This window comes from Manis javanica, chromosome X, assembly GCF_040802235.1.
Source record: "Manis javanica isolate MJ-LG chromosome X, MJ_LKY, whole genome shotgun sequence".
NCBI lineage: Eukaryota > Metazoa > Chordata > Mammalia > Pholidota > Manidae > Manis > Manis javanica.
Window position 1 is genome coordinate 58546414 of NC_133174.1, and position 27017 is coordinate 58573430.

The 27017-nt window shown below is 39.3% G+C and overlaps 1 pseudogene; it reads right to left on the bottom strand.

Annotated features, from left to right (window-relative positions):
- Positions 1-10174: 10174 nt before the first annotated feature.
- On the bottom strand, positions 10175-10714 carry LOC108383607 (large ribosomal subunit protein uL30 pseudogene; annotated as a pseudogene).
- Positions 10715-27017: the final 16303 nt, after the last annotated feature.

A 27017-nucleotide genomic window follows, 5' to 3' on the forward strand; every position in this document is an offset into this window, starting at 1 on the left:
GAAATAATGGACAACTTTCTATAAAAATACAACCTTCCACTGACCAAGGGAGAAAGAAGAACCATAAACAAACCAATTACCAGCAAAGAAATTGAATCAGTAATCAAAAAACTACCCAAGAACAAAACCCCTGGGCCAGATGGATGGATTCACCACTGAATTTTATCAAACATTTAGAGAAGACATAATAGCCATTATCCTTGACATTTTCTAAAAAATAGAAGAGGAAGAAATACTTCCAAACTCATTCTATGATGCCAGCATCACTCTAATACCTAAACCAGGCAAAGACTCCACACAAAAAAAATTACAGAACAATATCCCTGATGAAAATAGATGCAAAAATACTCAACAAAATATTAGCAAACCAAATTCAAAAACACATTAAGAGGATCACACACCATGATCAAGTGGGATTCATCTCAGGGATGCAAGGATCTTACAACATTCGAAAATCCATCAACATCATCCACCACATCAACAAAAAGAAGGACAAAACCTACATGATCATCTCCCCAGATGCTGAAAAAGCATTTGACAAAATTCAACATCCATTCAAGATAAAAACTCTCAACAAAATGGGTATACAGGGCAAGTACCAGAACATAATAAAAGCCATATATAACAAACCCACAACCAACATTATACTTAATGGTGAGAAGCTGAAAGCTTTTCCTCTAAGATTGAGAACAAGACAGGGATGCCACTCTCCCCACTGTTATTCGACATAGTACTGGAGGTCCTTACCATGGCAATCAGACAAAACAAAGAAATACAAGGTATCCAGATTGGTAAAGAAGAAGTCAAACTGTCACTATTGGCAGATGACATTATATTGTACATAAAAAAACCCTAAAGTCTCCATTCCAAAACTACTAGAACTAATATCTGAATTTAACAAAGTTGCAGGATACAAAATTAATACACAGAAATCTGTTGCTTTCCTATACACTAATGATGAACTAACAGAAAGAGATGTCAGGGAAACAATTCCATTCACAATAGCATCAAAAAGAATAAAATACCTAGGAATAAACCTAACCAAGGAAGTTAAAGACCTATACCCCAAAAACTGCAAGACACTCTTAAGAGAAATTAAAGAGGACACTAACAAACGGAAACTCATCCCATGCTCTTGGCTAGGAAGAATTATTGTCAAAATGGCCATCCTACCTAAAGCAGTCTACAGATTCAATGCAATGCCTATCAAAATACCAACAACATTCTTCAATGAACTGGAACAAATAGTTTTAAAATTCATATGGAACCACAAAAGACCCCGAATAGCCAAACCAATCCTGAGAAGGAAGAATAAAGCAGAGGGGATCTCGCTTCCCAAATTCAAGCTCTACTACAAAGCCACAGTAATTAAGACAATTTGGTACTGGCACAAGAACAGACCCACAGACCAGTGGAACAGAATAGAGAGTCCTGATATTAACCCAAACATATACGGTCACTTAATATATAATAAGGGAGCCATAGTGGGAAAACGACAGCCTCTTCAACAGCTGGTGTTGGCAAAAATGGATAGCTATATGTAATAGAATGAATGAAACTGGATCATTGTCTAACCCCATACACAAAAGTAAATTAGAAATGGATCAAAGACCTGAATGTAAGCCACAAAACCATAAAACTCTTTTTAAAAACTACAGGCAAAAATCTCTTAGACATAAACATGAGCAACTTCTTCATAAACATATCTACCTGGGGAAAGGAAACAAAATCAAAAATGAACAAGTGGGACTGCATCAAACTGAAAAGCTTCTGTGCAGCAAAGGATACTACCAAAAGAACAAAAAAGCATCTTACAGTATGGGGGAATATATTCACAAATAACAGATCTGAGAAAAGGCTGACATCCAAAATATATAAAGAGCTCACACAGCTCAACAAACAAAATGCAAATAATTTAATTAAAAAATGGGTACAGGAACTGAACAGACATTTCTCCATAGAAGAAATTCATATTACCAGCATGTACATGAAAAGATGCTCCACATTGCTGATCATCAGTGAAATGCCAATTAAAACCACAATGAGATATTACCTCACACCAGTTAGGATGGCCAACATTGAAAAGACAAACAGCAACAAATGATGGGTAGGTTGTGAAGAAAGGGGAACCCTCCTACACTGCTGGTGGGAATGTAAATTAGTTCAAACATTGTGGAAAGCAGTATGGAGGTTCCTCAAAAAACTGAAAATAGAAATACCATTTCATCCAGGAATTCCACTCCTAGGAATTTACCCTAAGAATGCAGGAGCTGAGGTTCAAAAAGACATGAGCACCCCTATGTTTATTGCAGCACTATTTACAATAGCCAAGAAATGAAAGCAACCTAAGTGTCCATCAGTAGATGAATGGATAAAGATGTGGGACATATACACAATGGAATATTATTCAGCCTTAAGAAGAAAACAAATCCTACCATTTGCAACAACATGGATGGAGCTAAAGGGTATTATGCTCAGTAAAATAAGGCAGGCAGAGAAAGACAAGCACTAAATTAGTTCACTCCTCTGTGGAGCATAAGAACAAAGCAAAAACTGAAGGCACAAAACAGCAGCAGACTCACAGAACCCAAGAATGGACTAACAGTTAACAAGGGAAAGGGATTGGGTAGGATGGGTGGGAAGGGGTGGATAAGGGGGAAAAGGGGGCATTACAATTAGCACACACATTATGGGGGTGGGGGGAGCACAGGGAAGGCAGTACAACACAAAGAAGACAAGTAGTGATTCTATAGCATCTTACTGCTCTGATGGACAGTGACTGTAATGAGGTATGTGGTGGGGACTTGAGAATGGGGGAGTCTAGTAACCATAATGTTGCTCATGTAATTGTACATTAACGATATGAAAACAAAGAAAATTAAAAAAAGAAAAGGAATAGTACTGGCTTTACCAGGACCCTGTTGTTATGGGAGGGTGGAAGACTCTGAGCATAGGCAGTAGGATAAGCTTTGCATGGAGGAAGGCAAACAGGAAAGGCTGAGCACAAATGTATCTAACTACATTTTGAAGTAGAGGAGCTGGTATTTGGCTTCAATTTTATAAAGGGGAAGCAAGGGTATCTTCAGAATGGGATGGAACCTGGATGGAGGAGGCAACCTAAGAGAGGTGAGGGAAGATTTGTAACAGCATCTATGGGGAATGGAAGTAAAAGGTGCCTAGCAGCCTATTATTTGCTCCTTACTATTGTTATCTTCCCAAATAGGTTACATAAGCATTCACTGGTTGGTGAATGAATCTGTGTAAGGACCTAAAATAGACCACCACTGGGGTGATGGGGGTTAGAAGGTAGTGGATTAAAGACTGAATGAAAGGGGAGGAAAGGGAGACAAAAAATATAGACTGTTCTTTTGAAAAGCAGTGCTATGAAGCAAAAGAGTAAAAGAAATTTACCTAAAAAGCAATGTAGAATTCTGGAAGGGCACAATGATAATATCTAAGAGCATATTTCAACAATTCAAATATGCACATTAATGCATGTTTTTAGAATGTCTGAAATCACAATGCATCTGCTGCTTCATGGACTCTCACAACTACCATTAGCCTGGCAGCTGTTGTGATGTAACTGTCATTATCTGATGCCGTCTGGTAAGATTAAGAAAGCATCAGCATCAAAACATGCAGAATGTCAGCAACTTGGAAGAAAACACTGAAGAATAGTGGAAAGCTTTATTCTGCAGAAATATTGCATTGTAAATGTTCTTTTTTATTAAGGTATGATTGATATACACTCTTATGAAGGTTTCCCATGAAAAAAACAATGTGGTTACTACATGAGCCCGTATTATCCTTCCCCCCCAATACCCGATTGAACTCCCTACCCAACAGTATAGTAAGATGCCACAGAGTCACTATTGCCTTCTCTGTGCTACACTGTCTTTCCCATGATACCCCACACACCATGAGTGCCAATCATAATACCCCTCAATCCCCTTCTCCCTCCCTCCCCATCCGTCCTCCCCCACCCCTCCCCTTTGGTAACTGGGAGTCCCTTCTTGGAGTCTGTGAGTGTGCTGCTGTTTTGTTCGTTCAGTTTTGCTTCATTGTTACACTCCACAAATGAGGAAAGTCATTTGGCACTTGTTCTTTCTCCACCTGGCTTATTTCACTGAGCATAATACCCTCTAGCTGCATCCATGTTGTTGCAGATGGTCGGGTTTGTTTCTTTCTTTCAGCTAAATAGTACTCCATTGTGTATATGCACCACATCTTTTTTATCCATTCATCTACTGATGGACACTTAGGTTGCTTCCGTATCTTGGCTATTGTAAATATGAAATAAACATAAGGGTGCATATGTCTTTTTGAATCTGAGAAATTACATTCCTTCAGTAAGTTCCTAGGAGTGGAATTCTTGGATCAAATGATATTTCTACTTTAAGTTTTTTGAGGAAACTCCATATTGCTTTCCACAATGGTTGAATTAGATTACATTCCCACCAGCAGTGTAGGAAGGTTTCCCTTTCTCCACATCCTCGCCAGCATTTGTTGTTCTTTGTCTTCTCCATACTGGCCATCCTAATTGATGAGACATGATATCTCACTGTGGTTTTTATTTGCATTTCCCTGATAATTAGTGAAGTGGAGTATCTTTTTATGTGCCTGTTCTCCTTCTGAATTTCTTCTTGGAGAAGTGTCTCTTCATATCCTCCACCCATTTTTTAATCGTGTTATTTGCCTTTTGGGTGTTGAGGTGTGTGAGTTCATTGTATATGTTGGATGTTAACCCCTTATTGGATATGTCATTTACAAATATATTGTCCCATACTGTAGGATGCCTTTTTGTTCTATTGATGGTGTCCTTAGCTGTAGAGAAACTTTTAAATTTGATGTAGTCCCATGTGTTTATTTTTGCTTTTGTTTCCCTTGCTTGAGGAGATGCATTCCGGAAAAAGTTCCTCAAATTCAGGAGATTTTTGCCTATGTTGTCTTCTAAGAGTTTCATGGTTTCATGGCTTACATTCAGGTCTTTGATCCATTTCGAGTTTACTTTTGGGCATGGGGATAAACAATAATCCAGTTTCATTTTCTTGAACACAGCTGTCCAGTTTTGCCGACACCAGTTTTTGAAGAGGCTGTCATTTCCCAATTGTATGTCCATGGCTCCTTTATCATATATTAATTGACCATATAATCCTGGGTTTACATCTGGGCTCTCTAGTCTGTTCCATTGGTCTATGGGTCTGTTCTTGTGCCAGTACCAAATTATCTTGATTACTGTAGCTTTGTAGTAAAGCTTGAAGTCGGGAAGCTTAATCCCCCAGCTTTATTCTTCCTTCTCAGGATTCCTTTGGCTATTTGGGGTCGTTTGTGGATACATATGAATTTTAGAACGATTTTCTCTAGTTCATTGAAGAATGCTATTGGTACATTGATAGGGATTGCACTGAATCTGGGATTGTGTTTCCATTTATTGGTATCTTCTTTAATTTCTCTCTTGAGTGTCTTGTCGTTTTCAGAGTATAGGTCTTTAACTTCCTTGGTTAAGTTTATTCCTAGGTATTTTACTCTTACTGATGCAGCTGTGAATGGAATTGTTTTCCTGATTTCTCGTTCTGCTAGTTCATCATTAATGTATAGAAATGCAACAGATTTCTATGTATTAATTTTGTATCCTGTAACTTTGCTGACTTCAGATATTAGATCTAGTAGTTTTGGAGTGGATTCTTTAGGGTTTTTATGTACAATATCATGTCACCTGCAAACAGTGACAGTTTGACTTCTTCTCCTCCAATCTGGAGGCCTTTTATTTTGTTGTTTTGTCTGATTGCCGTGGTGAGGACCTCCAGAATTATGTCCAATAAAAGTGGGGAGAGTGGGCATCCTTGTCTTGTTCCTGATCTGAAAAGAAAGGTTTTCAGGTTTTCACTGTTAAGTATGATGGTAGCTGTGGGTTTGTCAAATATAGCCTTTATTATGTTGAGGTACTTGCCCTCTATACCCATTTTGTTGAGAGTTTTTATCATGAATGGATGTTGAATTTTGTCAAATGCTTTTGCAGCATCTATGGAGATGATCATCTGGTTTTTGTCTTTCTTTTTGTTGATGTGGTAGATGATGTTCATGGATTTTCTAATATTGTACCATCCTTGCATCCATGGAATAAGTCCTACTTGATCATGATGGATGATTTTTTGATGTATTTTTTAATTCAGTTTGCTAATATTTTGTTGAGTAATTTTGCATCTATGTTCAATAGGGATATTGGTCTGTAATTTTCTTTTCTGTGGTGTTCTTGCCTGGTTTTGGTATTAGGGTGATGGTGGCTTCATAGAATGAGTTTGGAAGTAATTCCTCCTCTTCTACTTTTTCAAAAACTTCATGGAGAATGGATACTAGGTCTTCACTAAATGTTTGATAAAATTCAGCAGTGAAGCCATCTGGTCCAGGGGTTTTGTTCTTAGGTAGTTTTTTGATTACCAATTCAATTTCATTGCTAGTAATTGGTCTGTTCAGATTTTGTGTTTCTTTCAGGGTCAGCCATGCAAGGTTGTATTTTTCTAAAAAGTTCATTTCTTCTGGGTTATCCAGTCTGTTAGCATATAATTTTGCATAGTTTTCTGTCATAATTCCTTGTATTTCTGTGGTGTCTATAGTGATTTTCCTTTCTCATTTCTCATTCTGTTTATGTGTGTAGACTCTCTTTTTTTCTTGATAAGTCTGGCTAAGGGTTTATCTATTTCATTAATTTTCTTGAAGAACCAGCTCCTGCTTTCATTCTTTCTATCATTTTATTCTTCTCAATTTTATTTATTTATGCTCTAATCCCTCCTTCTACTGACTTTGGGCCTCATTTGTTCTTCTTTTTCTACATTTGTTAATTGTGCATTTAGACTGTTCATATGGGATTGTTCTTCTTTCCTGAGGTAGGCCTGTATTGCAGTATACCTTCCTCTTAGCACAGCCTTTGCTGCATCCCACAGATTTTGTGGTGTTGAATTATTGTTGTCATTTGTCTCCATATATTTCTTGATGTCTGTTTTTATTTGGTCATTGATCCATTCGTTATTTAGGAGCATGTTGTGAAGCCTCCATGTGTTTGTAGGATTTTTCTCTTTTTTTTGCCTAATTTATTTTAATTCATACCTTTGTGGCCTGAGAAGCTGGTTGGTACAATTTCAATATTTTGAACTTACTGAGGCTCTTTCTGTGGCCTACTATAAGATCTATTCTTGAAAATGTTCCATGTGCACTTGAGAAAAATGTGTATTCTGCTGTTTTAGGGTGGAGTTCTGTAGATGTCTGTTAGGTTGATCTGTTCTAATGTGTTGTTCAATGCTTCTGTCTCCGTACTTATTTTCCGTCTGGTTGATCTGTCCTTTGGAGTGTGTCATGTGTTGAAGTCTCCTCGAGCAAATGCATTGCATTCTATTTCCCCTTTTAATTCTCTTAGTATTTGTTTTACATATGTAGGTGCTCCTGTGTTGGGTGCATAGGGATTTATAATGGTTATATCTTCTTGTTTGATTGACCCCTTAATCATTATGTAATGCCTTTCTTTGTCTCTTGTTACTTTCTTTGTTTTGAAGTCTATTTTGTCTGATACAAGTACTGCAACTCCTGCTTTTTTCTCCCTATTAGTTGCATGAAACATCTTTTTTCATCCCTTCATTTTCAGTCTGTGTATGTCTTTAGGTTTGAAGTGAGCCCCTTGTAGGCAGCATATTGGTGGGTCTTGTTTTTTTATCCATTAAGTGACTCTGTCTTTTGATTGGTGCATTCAGTCCATTTCCATTTTGGGTGACTATTGATAGGTATGTACTTATTGCCATTGCAGGCTTTAGATTCATGGCTATGAAATGTTCAAGGATAACTTGCTTAGTATCTGAGCATCTAAGTTAATTCACTTAGTATGCTATTTCAAACACAATCTAAAGGTTCTTTTTCCCCCCTCCTTTTCTTCTTCCTCCATTCTTTGTCTATCCCTTGACTCATTTTGGAGGTAGTTGATTTAAGTTTGCATTTGCTTAGTAATTAAGTGTTCTAGTTTCTTTAGTATAGTTTTATTACCTCTGGTGACAGCTGTGGTAACCTGAGGAACACTTTCATTTACAGCAGTCCCTCCAAAATATACTGTAAAGGTGGTTTGTGGGAGATAAATTCTCTCAGCTCTTTCTTATCTGAAAATTGTTTAATCCCTCCTTCAAATTTAAATGATAATCTTGCCGGATAAAATATTCTTGGTTCAAGGCCCTTCTGCTTCATTGCATTGAATGTATCATGCCCCTTCTTTCTGGTCTGTATGGTTTCTCCTGAAATGTCTGATGATAGCCTGATGGGTTTTTCTTTGTATGTAATCTTTTTTCTCTTTCTGGCTGCTTTTAATAGTCTGTCCTTATCCTTGAACTTTTCCATTTTAATTATTATATATCTTGGTGTTGTCCTCCTTGGGTCCGTTTTGTTGGGAAATCTGTTCACCTCCTTGGCCTGAGAGACTATCTCCTTCCTGAGATTGGGGAAATTTTTAGCATTTGTCTCCTCAAAGACACTTTCTATCCCTTTTTCTCTCTCTCCTTCTTCTGGTGCTGCTATAAAATGAGCACTGTTACATTTGGATTGGTCACACAGTTCTCTCCATATTCTTTCATTCCTAGACATCGTTTTTTTCTCTCTGGGCCTCAGCCATTTTGTATTCATACCTAATCTGCTTTTTAAAACCCTCCATTGTGTTCCTCAATGATTGGATCTCTGTTCTAAATTCATTTCTTAGTTCTTGAGTATTTTTCTGTACCTCCAGGAGCATGCTTCTGATTTTTATTTTGAAATATCATTCATGAAGATTATTTCAGTCTCACTCAATCCTTTTTCTGGTGTTGTTGAGATTTTGCTTTGAACCAGGTTCCTTTGATGTTTCATATTTGTATGTGGTGCTCCCTAGTGCCCAGAAGCTCTGCTCTCTGGACCTGCTCAGCCCCTGGAGCGATGTTGGGGGTTACAGGGGAGTGGTGCTAGTGCCTGGGGGGAGGATAGAGCTATTTCCTGCTTCCCAGCTCCGATGCCTGTCTCCACTGCCAGAACCAGTGGGCCAAACACACATGTGTAAGCCTCTTATTTTTGCATTTGTAGCTGCTGTAGGCAGGGCTTCCATCTGGCTGGCCTGCAAGCCAGGTTTGGGCTGGCAAGCATGAAGGTGCAGCAGGCTGCTTATCACAGTGGGTGGCCTTAGAGCTGTGTAGCCATACAGGGGGATGGAGCGCCTGAAGATGGTGAAAGTTCCCAACCTGCTGGGCAGAGTTCACCCAGACAATTTTGTCTACCTATCCTTTCTCCTAAGAAGTAAGCTCTGTGAAATCCTTGCCCTTTTAGCAGCCCTCTTGCTTTTAGGAAGTCACTCAAACTGCCAACCCATATCAGCCAGATATAGATCCCTGTTTTACACAAGCAGCTGGAATTTCAGTCTCTCCAGGTATTCTACCTGTCTTAGCCTTCCAACCCCACTAATCACCAGAGCACCATGCAATGTAAGTTTATGCTTCCTGAGCAGATCTCCAGGGCTAGGTGTAAATCACTCCCAGGCCCCACTCCCTCCCTGCTCCATTTGTCTTCCTTCTGCCCTTGAGCTGGGGTGGAGGAACGGCTTGGGTCCTGCCAGGTCACGGCTTTGGTATGTTACCCTGTTCCATGACCTCTGTTCTTTTCTCCAGGTGTATGCATTCTGGTGTAGTATTCTTTCCTGTTGCTCTTTCAGGATTAGTTGTATTAATTTAATTTTCATATTGTATGTGGTTTTAGGAGAAGGTCACTTTCTCACCTCTCACGCCGCCACCTTTAATCTCTGTCCCACATTATCAATGTTCTTAATGAAAAAATGTATAATGTCATGTAAAAAATCCAGAACATTTGATGGAGCCAAAAAGTAATTCAAAAGAGTCAGATTCCAAATCTGGAATTTAGATTTAGAAATACCTTGACCAATTTATTTCATTTCAATCTTCTTTGTAACATGCGCACAGTGATATATGATAAAAAGCCCTTTCTAAATAAAACTTCAAGAACACTCTCAACAATTTTAAAATATAAATTCTAAAAGCTGAAATAGGATTGTGTTATAACGTTTTTCAATTTGAAAGCAGTCAGTGTTTATTAGCTAACCAGATTACAAAAATAATCATGGTAGATACCTTAAATAAGCTTGTTTGATCTGGTTTGATCTGCTCTATTTGCCAAGAGATCAAGCAATCAATGTGTTATCCATCAGGGCAATTTGCTTCTTGTTGATTTTGCCATAACAACGCTTGTATCAATTCATTTACTGACATTAGGTTTGAGTACCCCCATGAAGTGTATAGTTCCACAATCCTCAGCCTGTTAACGGAAGCCTTATTGAGCAAAACAAAGGTGCCTTTGAAGATCTAGCGAAGGCTAAGAAGTTGCAACACCTTTCAAACCTTTGGGCTCACACCACTGATACCTCTGATCCTGATGACAAATGCCAATTTCGGTTCTGCAGAACGTTGCCAGCTTTTCTTGCCATCCTAGCCATTTGAATCTCAGTTCTGTACATATGCCTATATTCCCTGTGATAGTGCTTAGCTTTTTCATAGATAAGCTTCCTTCTTGCCTTTCAAAGCATCTTTTGGGCAAACTTATTTCTCAGGTGCTTGATCTTCAACTTGATGAAATTGCTTTGCTTTTTCTTCAGGGTCTTCTTTCTTCAAGCAGGAACCTTATTTTCCTTCTTTTCTGCATCTTCCATAGTTTTGGCTGAAAAAAGGGGTTAGATTGTGTACTTGGCAGTGTTTTATTCTTTCTTAGTGGTGTATAAAACAAGGGTGCATCTTATAGTCAATGATGTTTCAGGTTAGATGAAACAGAGTAATTCTACATCTTGAACTGAACCTCTGAATACCAATAGGTGCAAGAAATGCTCATTTATTGGAATTTAACAGATGTATATATTCATTTATTCAACAAATATTTACTTGCTAGGTACTGGATGCAGGATATACAATGGTGAATGAGGCAAATACAGTCTTCACTCTCATTGAGCTTAATTAATAAATAAGACAGCAGTTCCCAAACTAGTTCCTCAAAATTAGTTCCTCAAGATAATCCAGGAAAAAATAGTTCTGTGGTCAGAGTAGTTTGAGCAATGTTGCATACTAGATTCACTTGTCCACAATCTACATTATCACATCAAAGGCTTTTAAAATCCTATAGTAATGAAGCTTGCTTAATTCTGTTTCACTATGTATATTCCAAACTTATAAATGATGTAAACCCAATGTCAGAATTGTGATACATAATATAAAAAGAACTCATACGAATCAATTGGGATAAGACAAACAATATGGACAAATGACATCAACAGGCACTTCACAGAAGAAACTCCATCTGAAAAAATGCTCAGCCTCACTCATATTTTAGAAATATAAATTAAAACAATGAGAGAGCAGACTTCTGCCCATCTAAGTGGCAAATATGGAAAAAGATTAATGATAAATAGTGTTGTGAAGATGTGGGGAAGGAAATACTCCCATTCACTGCTAGTTGGAGTGTGAAGTGGCAGTGTTTTAAGAGCACAATCTGGCAATATCTACCAATTTTACTTCTATAAATTTATCCTACAGAAATACTTGCATAGATGCCCACAGATGTATGTACAAAGGATGTCCACTGCAGCGCTGTTTGAACAGTGAAAAACTAGAAAGAACTCAAATCTCTATTGGTTGGCCATTTAATAAACTGTATTATATCCACACAAAAGTCTGTCGTGAAGCCATTATAAAGATAAGAGGGTTCTAATTGAAGATGTCTGACTAAAGATATGTGTTTATCTCCCTCCCTCTTGACATCCCATTAAAATGGTAATAAAAGAATAAGCCCTTAACAGTGAAGAAAATCGGCTTAACAAATTTCTGGAAGATTGGAAATGTGTCAACTGATGAAACTGAATGGAACAAGCCAATGTACCTGGCAGAATACCAGAAAGCTTCCCTTTTCAGAGTTGGCAAGTATTCAAGGTCAAAATAAGAAGGTAGTCTGAAAACTGGGGGGTGAATTGAAAGCCTGTCTATGAGACAAATGTTCTCAGTGGCTCCCCATGATCCCTCCAACCTATCATCCCTACACTTGGCATAGTTAACCCAATGTTTATGTCCTGGAAAAAAGAAAAAAATAAAGAAGGGAGGGAAGGAAAAGGAAGGGAAGGAGGGGATTCAGTAGAAATAGAATAAAAACCTGGAGAAAACTAAAGGGTAGTATAGGTGCTGGTGCCCTGAAAAAATGAAAACTCTTCTTAATCTGGCATTTGGGGTCCACCAGCCTAAAGGCAGCTCCCAAACCCAAGCTTAAAGAGAAGGCTGATAATCACAAGTCCTGACTAGTTACACAGACATTGTCTAGTCCAATCCCCTATTCAGGGGAGAGATCTGGTGAGAAAATGGACCTACATCCATAAAGTAGAGGAAACTATATCAACTATATAATTCTTTCATTTATAGGTATGAAGAGACAATCAAATAACATCAGAAATATGAAGGAAGTCCAAGATAAGCAAACAGAATTAACCCTAGAATAAGCAGATAATTCAGAGAAGATGAAGATTTTGAGGGCCTATTAAGACCAGAGGAGGAAAAAAGACCCATATTTAGACACTATATCATTTTACATTATCAGAAATTGAGAAAATTGCATATGCTTTCAGAAAGTAAAAGTAAGTTTCCCATAAAGAAACAAAAATCAGATTTCTCATTAGCAACACTGGAGGCTAGAAAAACACTTTAAAAGTCTGCGGGAAATTATTCTGAACCTAGAATTTTAAAACCTAACCAAATCACTAATCAAGTATGAGTACAAAAAGATATTTTCAGAAACATAGGGAGTCAAAAGAATAACTCCTGCACATCTTTTCTTAGTATGTTACTTGAAGATGTATTCCAATAAAACCAGGGTAATTCCCAGAAAGAAAAAGACATGGGATACAAGAAACAGTAATCTTAGCTCATGAATCCAGTGCTAAAAATTTCAGGATGACAACTGTGAAATAGGCCAGGAAAGCAATCAGTCCAATTTAGAATAAGAAATCAGGGTGCTACAGAAAGAATGTCTTCAAGAAGAATGAAAGATTTCAAGCGATGGAAAGATTAAGAAGCTGGGAAATATTAATGATTTGAGGAAGTCACGTCTCTTTCCTCAAAAATAAAAAAATAAAAGGCAATTAGAAACTCCAAGAAAAGCAAACAAAAACTGCATAAGAAAATAATGACAGAAATATAAAGCAAGATTTCCACTCTTGGTTATATACAGTGAACTGGGCATCTGAATCAACCCTCCCATAGAAAATTACTTAAGAAAGTGGATAAAACATAAAGTCCCTTATTAAGAGTATCAAAGAACTTGTATGAGAGTAAGGAATTGTTAAGATAAAATAAAAGGGAACCCATAAAGACATGCGGTAGACTGAAGCTGCTTTTGCTCTGGGACATGCAGCTAAAATATTCATGGACGGATCATGGGAAGATGGCAGCGTGAGTAGTTCAGAGGAAATCTCCTCCCCAAAACATATATATTTATGAAAACACAATAAATACAACTATTCCTAAAAGAGACACCAGTGGATGCAATACAACAGCCAGGATACATCTACATCTGCAAGAACTCAGCATCACACGAAGGGGGTAAGATACAAGCCGCGGCCAGGTGGGACCTGAACGCTCCGCCACCCCAAACAGGGAGGGAGTGAAAGCCCAGGACCTGTGGGCAGGTCCCCGCAACCGGCGCCCCTGAGACAAAAGAAAAGCGAGTATGCAAGAGGCCATTAATGGAATAGAAACCAGAGAACAGGAATGCAATGAAACAGAAGGGTCTTGAACCAAGGATACTGTATCCAGCACGACTATCATTTAAACATGAAGGAGGATTAAACAATTCCCAGACAAGCAAAAGTTGAGGGAATTTGCCTCCCACAAACCACCTCTACAAGGTATCTTAGAGGGATTGCTCTAGATGGTAGCACTCCTAAAAAGAGCACAGAACAAAACACCCAACATATGAAGAATGGAGGAGGAGGAAAAAGAAGGGAAATAAATAATCATCATACTGTGTTTATAACAGCTCAATAAGCAAGTGAGGTCAGACAGTAAGGTAGTAAACAAGCTAACCTGGAACCTTTGGTAACCACAAATCTAAAGCCTGCAATGGCAATAAGTACATATCTTTCTATAATCACCCTAAATGTAAATGGTCTGAATGCACCAATCAAAAGACAAAGAGTAATAGAATGGATAAAAAAGCAAGACACATCTATATGCTGCTTACAAGAGACTCACCTCAAACCCAAAAACATGCACAGATTAAAAGTCAAGGGTTGGAGAACGATATTTCATACAAACAACAGGGAGAAAAAAGCAGGTGTTGCAATACTAGTACCAGACAAAATAGACTTCAAAATAAAGAAAATAACAAGAGATAAAGAAGAACATTACATAATGATAAAGGGCTCAGTCAAACAAGAGGATATAACCATTATAAACATATATGCACCCAATACAGGAGCACCAGCATATGTGAAACAAATACTAACAGAACTAAAGGAGGAAATAGAATGCAATACATTCATTTTAGGAGACTTCAACACACCACTCACCCCAAAGGACAGATCCACCAGACAGAAAATAAGTAAGGACACAGAGGCACTGAACAACACGCTAGAACAGATGGACCTAATAGACATCTATAGAACTCTACATCCAAAAGCAACAGGATACACATTCTTCTCAAGTGCACATGGAACATTCTCCAGAAAAGGCCACATACTAGGCCACAAAAAGAATGTCAGTAAACTCCAAAAGACTGAAATCCTACCAGCCAACTTTTCAGACCACAGAGGTATAAAACTAGAAATAAATTCTACAAAGAAAACAAAAAGGCTCACAAACACATGGAGGTTTAGCAACATGCTCCTAAATAATCAATGGATCAATGACCAAATTAAAATGGAGATCCAGCAATATATGGAAACAAATGACAACAACACAAACCCCCAACTTCTGTGGGACGCAGCAAAAGCAATCTTGAGAGGAAAGTATATAGCAATCCAGGCATATTTAAAGAAGGAAGAACAATCCCAAATGAATAGTCTAATGTCACTATTATCGAAACTGGGAAAGAAGAACAAATGAGGCCTAAGGTCAGCAGACAGAGGGGCATAATAAAGATCAGAGAAGAAATAAAATTCAGAAGAATAAAACAACAGAAAAAATCAATGAAACCAAGAGCTGTTTCGTTGAGAAAATAAACAAAATAGATAAGGCTCTAGCCAGACTTATTAACAGAAAAAGAGAGTCAACACACATCAACAGAATTAGAAATGAGAAAGGAAAAACCACAACAGACCCTACAGAAATACAAAGAATTATTAGAGAATAATATGAAAACTTATATTCTAACAAGCTGGAAAACCTAGGAGAAATGGACAAATTCTTAGAAAAATACAACCTTCCAAGACTGACCCAGAAAGAAACAGAAAATCTAAACAAACAAATTACCAGCAAAGAAATTGAATTGGTAATCAAAAAACTACCCAAGAACAAAACCCCTGGGCCAGATGGATTTACCTCGGAATTTTATCAGACATACAGAGAAGACATAACACCCTTAAAGTATTCAAAAAACAGAAGAGGAGGGAATACTCCCAAACTATTTCTATGAAGCTAACATCACCCTAATACCAAAACCAGTCAAAGACCCCACCAAAAAAGAAAACTACAGACCAATATCCCTGATGAACGTAGATGCAAAAATACTCAACAAAATATTAGCAAACCGAATTCAAAAATACATCAAGAGGATCATACACCATGACCAAGTGGGATTCATCCTAGAGATGCAAGGATGGTACAACATTCGAAAATCCATCAACATCATCCACCACATCAACCAAAAAAAAGGACAAAAAACACATGATCATCTCCATAGATGCTGAAAAAGCATTCGACAAAATTCAACATCCATTCATGATAAAAACTCTAAACAAAATGGGCATAGGGGGCAAGTACCTTAACATAATAAAGGCCATATAGGATAAACCCACAGCTAACATCATACTGAACAGTGAAAGGTTGAAAGCTTTTCCTCTGAGATCGGGAACAAGACAGGGATGCCCACTCTCCCCATTGTTATTCAACATAGTACTGGAGGTCCTAGCCACGGAAATCAGACAAAACAAAGAAATACAAGGAATCCAGATTGGTAAAGAAGAAGTTAAACTGTCACTATTTGCAGATGACATGATATTGTACATAAAAAAACCTAAAGACTCCACTGCAAGACTACTAGAACTAATATCGGAATTCAGCAAAGTTGTAGGATACAAAATTCACACACAGAAATCTATAGCTTTCCTACACACTAACAATGAACTAATAGAAAGAGAAATCAGGAAAACAATTCCATTCACAATAGCATCAAAAAGAATAAAATACCTAGGAATAAACCTAACCAAGGAAGTGAAAGACCTATACCCTGAAAACTACAAGACACTCTTAAGAGAAATTAAAGAGGTCACTAACAAATGGACACTCATCCGATGCTCCTGGCTACAAAGAATTAATATCGTCAAAATGGCCATCCTGCCCCAAGCAATATACAGATTTGATGCAATCCCTTTCAAATTACCAACAGCATTCTTCAATGAACTGGAACAAATAGTTCAAAAATTCATATGGAAACGTCAAAGACCCTGAATAGCCAACGCAATCCTGAGAAGGAAGAATAAACTTGTGGGGGGATCTTGCTCCCCAACTTCAAGCTCTACTACAAAGCCACAGTAATCAGGACAATTTGGTACTGGCACAAGAACAGAGCCACAGACCAGTGGAACAGAATAGAGACTCCAGACATTAACCCAAACATATATGGCCAATTAATATTTGATAAAGGAGCCATGGACATACAATGGGGAAATGACAGTCTCTTCAACAGATGGTGCTGGCAAAACTGGACAGCTACATGTAAGAGAATGAAACTGGATCACTGTCTAACCCCATACACAAAAGTAAACTCCAAATGGATCAAAGACCTGAATGTAAGTCATGAAACCATAAAACTCTTAGAAAAAAACATAGGCAAAAAGCTCATGGACATAAAAATGAGTGACTTCTTCATGAACATATCTCCCAGGCAAGGGAAACAAAGGCAAAAATTAACAAGTGGGACTATATCAAGCTAAAAAGCTTCTGTACAGCAAAGGACGCCATCAATAGAACAAAAAGGTATCCTACAGTATGGGAGAACATATTCATAAATGACAGATCAGATAAAGGATTGACATCCAAAATATATAAAGAGCTCACATGCCTCAACAAACAAAAAGCAAATAATCCAATTAAAAAATAGGCAGAGGAGCTGAATAGACAGTTCTCTAAAGAAGAAATCCAGATGGCCAACAGGCATATGAAAAGATGCTCCACATCGCTAATTATCAGAGAAATGCAAATTAAAACCACAATGAGATATCACCTCACACTAGAAGGATCGCCATCATAGAAAAGACAAACAACAACAAATGTTGGCGAGGTTGTGGATAAAGGGGAACCCTCCTACACTGCTGGTGGGAATGTAAACTAGTTGAACCATTGTGGAAAGCAGTATGGAGGTTCCTCAAAATGCTCAAAATAGAAATACCATTTGACCTGGGAATTCCACTTCTAGGAATTTACCCTAAGAATGCAGCAGCTCAGTTTGAAAAAGACAGATGCACCCCTAGGTTTCTCACTGCACTGTTTACAATAGCCAAGATATGGAAGCAACCTAAATGTCCATCAGTAGATGAATGGATAAAGAAGATGTGGTACATATACACAGTGGAATATTACGCAGCCATAAGAAAAAAACAGATCCTACCATTCGCAACAACATGGATGGTGCTAGAGGGTATCATGCTCAGTGAAATAAGCCAAGCGGAGAAGGACAAGTACCAAATGATTTCACTCATATGTGGAGTATAAGAACAAAGGAAAACTGAAGGAACAAAACAGCAGCAGAATCACAGAACCCAATAATGGCCTAATAGTTACCAAAGGGAAAGGGACTGGGGACAATTGGTGGGAAGGGAGGGATAAGGGCGGGGAAAAAGAAAGAGGGCATTACGATTAGCATGTATAGTGCATGGGGGGCATGGGGAGGGCTGCGCAACACAGAGAAGACAAATAGTGAGTTTACGGCATCTTAATATGCAGATGGAGAGTGACTGTGAAGGGGTATATGCGGGGGACTTGGTGAAGGGGGGAACCTAGTAAAACATAATGTTCTTTCTGTAATTGTAGGTTAATGATACCAAAATAAAAATAAAAATAAAATATTCATGGACTCTCAAGTCCATCAGAGGTGGAGAATCTGTAAAAAGGACATCCCTCAGTGTTCCTGGGTTTTAGCTGGAGTCTAAAAGGACTACAACTAAGGGCAAGCTAGAAAGTAACCACAGTAAACCCAGGGGACTGAAGGTAATGTTGCCTTTGTTCTGAACAAAGGAGAAAGGAGAATCATATCTCTAAGTAATTGAACAATAAGCTAGTGCTTGCTCAAGTTTACAGCTCAAATACATACTATCTGGTGGTCCAAAAACTTGATTTAGTTTACACAGTCTCAAGCCATTGCACATAAGTACCTAGCAGAAGCAAACACAAAAACTTTCTGAAAGAATGCCCTTTAACCCAAGGTCTCAAAAATTTCCCACTAATAATTTTCTCAGGAAAACAATCAGCTTACTGTTAAAAATTTGTAAAAAAAACACCTCTCTCGAGCCAGGATGGCGGCGTGAGTAGAGCAGTGGAAATCTCCTCCCAAAAACACATAGAGCTATGAAAATATACCAAAGAAAAATCTTCCTAAAATAGAGACCACAGGACACAGGACAACATCCAGACCACATCCACACCTGCAAGAACCCAGCACCTTGCGAAGGGGGTAAGATACAAGCCCCGGCCCGGCGGGACCCAAGCGCCCCTCCTCCCGGCTCCCGGCGGGTGGAAAGAAACCGGTGCGGTTTTTTTTTGGCGAGTGCTTTTTGGAAGCCTTAAAGGGACGGGCCCCCGTTGCTAGGGAGGCAGGGTGGCGGGACCGGTGAGCAGGTGCCTGGGACTGGCGCCTGAGGACAAAGAATATCCCGCGTTTCTCCCTGCAGGACCGGCGGGCGGGTGCCTGAGACCGGCGCCTGAGGACGGAGGAAATCGCGCGTTTTTCCCCTTTTTTTTTCTCTTTTTGGCGAGCGCTTTTTGGAAGCCTTAAAGGGACAGGAACCCCGGTGCTAGGGAGGCAGGGTGGTGGGACTGGTGAGCGGGTGCCTGGGACCGGCACCTGAGGACAAAGAATATCCCACGTTTTTCCCTGCGGGACCGGGGGGCGGGTGCCTGAGACCAGCACTTGAGGACAGAGGAAATCGCGCGTTTTTCCCCTTTTTTTTTTCTCTTTTTTGCGAGTGCTTTTTGGAAGCCTAAAAGGGACAGGGACCCCGGTGCTAGGGAGGCAGGGCGGCGGGACTGGTGAGCGGGTGCCTAGGACCGGCGCCTGAGGACAAAGAATATCGCGTGTTTTTCCCTGTGGGACCGGTGGGCGGGTGCCTGAGACCGGCACCTGAGGACGGAGGAAATCGTGCATTTTTCCCCTTTTTTTCTCTCTTTTTGGCGAGTGCTTTTTGGAAGCCTTAAAGAGACAGGGACCCCGGTGCTAGGGAAGCAGGGCGGCGGGACTGGTGAGCGGGTGCCTGGGACCAGTGCAAGAGGACAAAGAATATCGAGAGTTCCTTCCCTGCGGGACCGGTGGGTGGGTGCTTTTTGGAAGCCTTGAAAGGACAGGGACCCTGGTGCTAGGGAGACAGGGCAGCAGGACCAGTGAGCGGGTGCCTGGGACCGGCACCTGAGGACAAAAAAAAAAAAAATCGGGTGTTTTTTCCTTTTTTTCTAGCTTTCTGTTCCCTCTCTCATTGTTGCTGTTGTTCTTTTGGTTTGCAGAGTGCTTTTTGGAAGTCTTAAAGGGGCAGGACAGGTCACTTAGACCAGAGGCAGGGAATCTGGGGATCTCTGGGCACTCTAAACCCCTGGGCAGCAGGGAGCACAGAGGCCCCTTACGGAGATAAATAGCCTCCCGGCCGCTCCCCCTCCAACGGGGCTCCACCATTTTGGAGGAACAGCCCCAGCCAGGCCAAGCCCACAGCAACAGCGGAGATAAACCCCAAAGCAACTGGGCAGGAAGCAGAAGCCCTGTCTGCGCACAGCTGCCCAGCACAAGCCACTAGAGGTCGCTATTCTCCCAGGAAAAGGCCACAAACCAACAAGAAGGGAAGCTCTTCCAGCGGTCACTTGTACCAGCTCTGCAAACTATCTCTATCACCATGAAAAGGCAAAACTACAGGCAGACAAAGATCACAGAGACAACACCTGAGAGGGAGACAGACCTAACTAGTCCTCCTGAAATAGAATTCAAAATAAAAATCATGAACATGCTGACAGAGATGCAGAGAAAAATGCAAGAGCAATGGGATGAGATGCAGAGAAAAATGCAAGAGCAGTGGGATGAGATGCAGAGAAAAATGCAAGAGCAGTGGGATGAAGTCTGGAAGGAGATCACAGATGTCAGGAAGGAGATCACAGAAGTGAAACAATCCCTGGAACGATTTATCAGCAGAAAGGATAATATGCAAGAGGCCATTGAAGGAATAGAAGCCAGAGAACAGGAACGTATAGAAGATGACATAGAGAGAGATAAAAGGATCTCCAGGAATGAAACAACACTAAAAGAACTATGTGACCAAGCCAAAAGGAATAATATTCGTATTATAGGGATACCAGAAGAAGAAGAAAGAGGAAAAGGGATAGAAAGTCTCTTTGAAGAAATAATTGCTGAAAACTTCCCCAAACTGGGGGAGTAAATAATCGAACAGACCATGGAATGACACACAACTCCCAACAGAAAGGATCCAAGGAGGACAACACCAAGACACATAGTAATTAAAATGGCAAGGATCAAGGACAAGGAAAGAGTTTTAAAGGCAGCTAGAGAGAAAAAGGTCACCTATAAAGGAAAACCCATCAGGCTAACATCAGACTTCTCGACAGAAACCCTACAGGCCAGAAGAGAATGGCATGATATACTTAATGCAATGAAACAGAAGGGCCTTGAACCAAGGATACTGTATCCAGCACGACTATCATTTAAATATGATGGCAGGATTAAACAATTCCCAGATAAGCAAAAGCTGAGGGAATTTGCTTCCCACAAACCACCTTTACAGGGCATCCTACAGGGACTGCTCTAGATGGGAGCACCCCTAAAAAGAGCACAGAACAAAACACACAACATATGAAGAATGGAGGAGGAGGAATAAGAAGGGAGAGAAGAAAAGAATCTCCAGACAGTGTATACAACAGCTCAATAAGCGAACTAAGTTAGGCAGTAAGATACTAAAGAAGCTAACCTTGAACCTTTGGTAACCACGAATCTAAAGCCTGCAATGGCAATAAGTACATATCTCTCAATAGTCACCCTAAATGTAAATGGACTTAATGCACCAATCAAAAGACTTAGAGTAATAGAATGGATGAAAAAGCAAGACCCATCTATATGCTGCTTACAAGAAACTCACCTTAAACCCAAAGATAAGCATAGACTAAAAGTCAAGGGATGGAAAAACATATTTCAGGCAAACAACAGTGAGAAGAAAGCAGGGGTTGCAGTACTAATATCACACAAAATAGACTTCAAAACAAAGAAAGTAACAAGAGATAAAGAAGGACACTACATAATGATAAAGGGCTCAGTCCAACAAGAGGATATAACCATTCTAAATATATATGCACCCAATACAGGAGCACCAGCATATGTGAAGCAAATACTAACAGAACTAAAGGGGGAAATAGACTGCAATGCATTCATTGTAGGAGACTTCAACACACCACTCACCCCAAAGGATAGATCCACCGGGCAGAAAATAAGTAAAGACACACAGGCACTGAACAACACACTAGAACAGATGGACCTAATAGACACCTATAGAACTCTACATCCAAAAGCAACAGGATATATATTCTTCTCAAGTGCACATGGAACATTCTCTAGAATAGACCACATACTAGTTCACAAAAAGAGCCTCAGTAAATTCCAAAATATTGAAATTCTACCAACCAATTTTTCAGACCACAAAGGTATGAAAGTAGAAATAAATTCTACAAAGAAAACAAAAAGGCTCACAAACACATGGAGGCTTAACAACATGCTACTAAATAATCAATGGATCAATGAACAAATCAAAATAGAGATCAAAGAATATATAGAAACAAATGACAACAACAACACTAAGCCCCCACTTCTGTGGGATGCAGCGAAAGCAGTCTTAAGAGGAAAGTATATAGCAATCCAGGCACACGTGAAGAAGGAAGAACAATCACAAATGAATAGTCTAACATCACAATTATTAAAACTGGAAAAAGAAGAACAAATGAGGCCTAAAGTCAGCAGAAGGAGGGACATAATAAAGATCAGAGAAGAAATAAACAAAATTGAGAAGAATAAAACAATAGCAAAAATCAACGAAACCAAGAGCTGGTTCTTTGAGAAAATAAACAAAATAGATAAGCCTCTAGCCCAACTTATTAAGAGAAAAAGAGAGTCAACACAAATCAACATAATCAGAAATGAGAATGGAAAAATCACGACAGACTCCACAGAAATACAAAGAATTATTAAACACTACTATGAAAACCTATATGCCAACAAGCTGGAAAACCTAGAAGAAATGGACAACTTCCTAGAAAAATACAACCTCCCAAGACTGACCAAGGAAGAAACACAAAAGTTAAACAAACCAATTACAAGCAAAGAAATTGAAACAGTAATCAAAAAACTACCCAAGAACAAAACCCCGGGGCCGGACGGATTTACATCGGAATTTTATCAGACACACAGAGAAGACATAATACCCATTCTCCTTAAAGTGTTCCACAAAATAGAAGAAGAGGGAATACTCCCAAACTCATTCTATGAGGCCAACATCACCCTAATACCAAAACCAGGCAAAGACCCCACCAAAAAAGAAAATTACAGACCAATATCCCTGATGAATGTAGATGCAAAAATACTCAATAAAATATTAGCAAACCGAATTCAACAGTATATCAAAAGGATCATACACCATGACCAAGTGGGGTTCATCCCAGGGATGCAAGGATGGTACAACATTCGAAAATCCATCAACATCATCCACCACATCAACAAAAAGAAAGACAAAAACCACATGATCATCTCCATAGATGCTGAAAAAGCATTTGACAAAATTCAACATCCATTCATGATAAAAACTCTCAGCAAAATGGGAATAGAGGGCAAGTACCTCAACATAATAAAGGCCATATATGATAAACCCACAGCCAGCATTATACTGAACAGCGAGAAGCTGAAAGCATTTCCACTGAGATCGGGAACCAGACAGGGATGCCCACTCTCCCCACTGTTATTTAACATAGTACTGGAGGTCCTAGCCACGGAAATCAGACAAAACAAAGAAATACAAGGAATCCAGATTGGTAAAGAAGAAGTTAAACTGTCACTATTTGCAGATGATATGATACTGTACATAAAAAACCCTAAAGACTCCACTCCAAAACTACTAGAACTGATATCGGAATACAGCAAAGTTGCAGGATACAAAATTAACACACAGAAATCTGTAGCTTTCCTATACACTAACAACGAATCAATAGAAAGAGAAATCAGGAAAACAATTCCATTCACCATTGCATCAAAAAGAATAAAATACCTAGGAATAAACCTAACCAAAGAAGTGAAAGACTTATACTCTGAAAACTACAAGTCACACTTAAGAGAAATTAAAGGGGACACTAATAAATGGAAACTCATCCCATGCTCATGGCTAGGAAGAATTAATATCGTCAAAATGGCCATCCTGCCCAAAGCAATATACAGATTTGATGCAATCCCTCTCAAATTACCAGCAACACTCTTCAATGAATTGGAACAAATAATTCAAAAATTCATATGGAAACACCAAAGACCCCGAATAGCCAAAGCAATCCTGAAAAAGAAGAATAAAGTAGGGGGGATCTCACTCCCCAACTTCAAGCTCTACTACAAAGCCATAGTAATCAAGACAATTTGGTACTGGCACAAGAACAGAGCCACAGACAAGTGGAACAGATTAGAGACCCCAGAAATTAACCCAAACATATATGGCCAATTAATATTTGATAAAGGAGCCATGGACATACAATGGCAAAATGACAGTCTCTTCAAAAGATGGTGCTGGCAAAACTGGACAGCTACATGTAGGAGAATGAAACTGGACCATTGTCTAACCCCATATACAAAGGTAAACTCAAAATGGATCAAAGACCTGAATGTAAGTCATGAAACCATTAAACTCTTGGAAAAAACATAGCAAAAACCTCTTAGACATAAACATGAGTGATCTCTTCTTGAACATATCTCCCCGGGCAAGGAAAACAACAGCAAAAATGAGCAAGTGGGACTACATTAAGCTGAAAAGCTTCTGTACAGCGAAAGACATCATCAATAGAACAAAAAGGAACCCTACAGTATGGGAGAATATATTTGAAAATGACAGATCCGATAAAGGTGGGGTCATGACTATAGACTATCTATGGTTAAAAGAACATATGGGATGTGAACAGATCCCAGAAATGGGCTGCTTTAATTTGTCTGATGGTTCAAGTACAGTTGGACAATATCCATCATATCATAGATAAATTTTCACAAATGCCTAGGGTGCCTAAATGGTTTTCTTGGCTTCACTGGAGATGGATGGTAATTATAGATTTGCTTTGTTTATGTCACCGTATTCCTATTATGTTAATATGTGTGTGCAAATTAGTTAGTAGTTTAAAACCTATACATACTTAAGGTACTATACAAGGTAAGTCCAGAATATATAAAGAGCTCACACGCCTCAACAAACAAAAAACAAATAACCCAATTAAGAAATGGGCAGAGGAACTGAACAGACAGTTCTCTAAAAAAGAAATACAGATGGCCAAGAGACACATGAAAAGATGCTCCACATCGCTAATTATCAGAGAAATGCAAATTAAAACTACAATGAGGTATCACCTCACACCAGTAAGGATAGCTGCCATCCAAAAGACAAACAACAACAAATGTTGGCGAGGCTGTGGAGAAAGGGGAACCCTCCTACACTGCTGGTGGGAATGTAAATTAGTTCAACCATTGTGGAAAGCAATATGGAGGTGCATCAAAATACTCAAAAGAGACCTACCATTTGACCCAGGAATTCCACTCCTAGGAATTTACCCTAAGAACGCAGCAATCAAGTTTGAGAAAGACAGATGCACTCCTATGTTTATCGCAGCACTATTTACAATAGCCAAGAATTGGAAGCAACCTAAATGTCCATCGGTAGATGAATGGATAAAGAAGATGTGGTACATATACACAATGGAATACTACTCAGCCATAAGAAGTGGAAAAATCCAACCATTTGCAGCAACATGGATGGAGCTGGAGAGTATTATGCTCAGTGAAATAAGCCAAGCGGAGAAAGAGAAATACCAAATGATTTCACTCATCTGAGGAGTATAGGAACAAAGGGAAAACTGAAGGAACAAAACAGCAGCAGAATTACAGAACCCAAAAATGGACTAACAGGTACCAAAGGGAAAGGAACTGGGGAGGATGGGTGGGCAGGGAGGGATAAGGGGGGGGGGAAGAAGAAGGGGGGTATTAAGATTAGCATGCATGGTGGGGAGGGAGAAAGGGGAGGGTGGGCTGCACAACACAGATAGGACAAGTAGTGACTCTACAACATTTTGCTAAGCTGCTGGACAGTAACCGTAATGTGTTTGTTAGGGGGGACCTGATATAGGGGAGAGCCTAGTAAACATAGTATTCTTCATGTAAGTGTAGATTAAAAATTAAAAAAAAAAAAGAAAGAAAGAAAGAAAGAAAAGGGGGATTACTCCTTAACAGGATAAAACTGTTGGTAAATCAAAGATCAACGCATGCTTTAAATATCCTTAATGTTGATCACTTAAAGGGTGTCAGATGATCAGCTATGGAGGTACTCTTTTCTGATAATATTCCTTTCTCTTAATTAAAAAAAAAAAAAAAAGCAGTTACTGTGTGCTGACCTCCAATGAGTTCTGCACAGTGGTATAGAGGGCATGTCAAAGTGTGGGCAAAGGGTCTGTTTGTTTCTATGCAGAAGATCAAGGCCTAGCTTGGATACCTAGAAAATGAACTAAGATACGATATGAGGAGGAGCTCCCGGCATCAGCACTCTCTGGAGGACTTGTGCCGGGGGATGATCATTAATAAGCCTCCACAGGGATCCGGACGATGCTGCGGTGGTGGCTGCATCCAGCCCACCGTCTCCTGGACTTGCCATAGGAATGAGGAGGGAGATGTCTAGGCTGGCATGTGCATACAGTGAGACAACGAATTTGACCGGATCTGTACTGTTGGAACTCAACCAGGAGTTGGGAGGGGTGCAAGTTGTAGCACTCCAAAATCTCATGACTATAGACTATCTATGGTTAAAAGAACATATGGGATGTGAACAGATCCCAGAAATGGGCTGCTTTAATTTGTCTGATGGTTCAAGTACAGTTGGACAATATCCATCATATCATAGATAAATTTTCACAAATGCCTAGGGTGCCTAAATGGTTTTCTTGGCTTCACTGGAGATGGATGGTAATTATAGATTTGCTTTGTTTATGTCACCGTATTCCTATTATGTTAATATGTGTGTGCAAATTAGTTAGTAGTTTAAAACCTATACATACTTAAGGTACTATACAAGAAGATATGTCAAAGAAATAATCAATCCTCCCATGTTTCCTTCATATGCTACATCTATAGCTTTTCTTCTTCCTTCCTAATTACAACTCTTAAATAGAATTCGTGCCTCATATCGAATTTACCAAGTATCATAATTCCTCCAGGTGGTAAAGATACCTCGAGACAAGTGCTGGGCATAGAAGCCACAGGGCATAAATCTGCAAAGAAGGAAA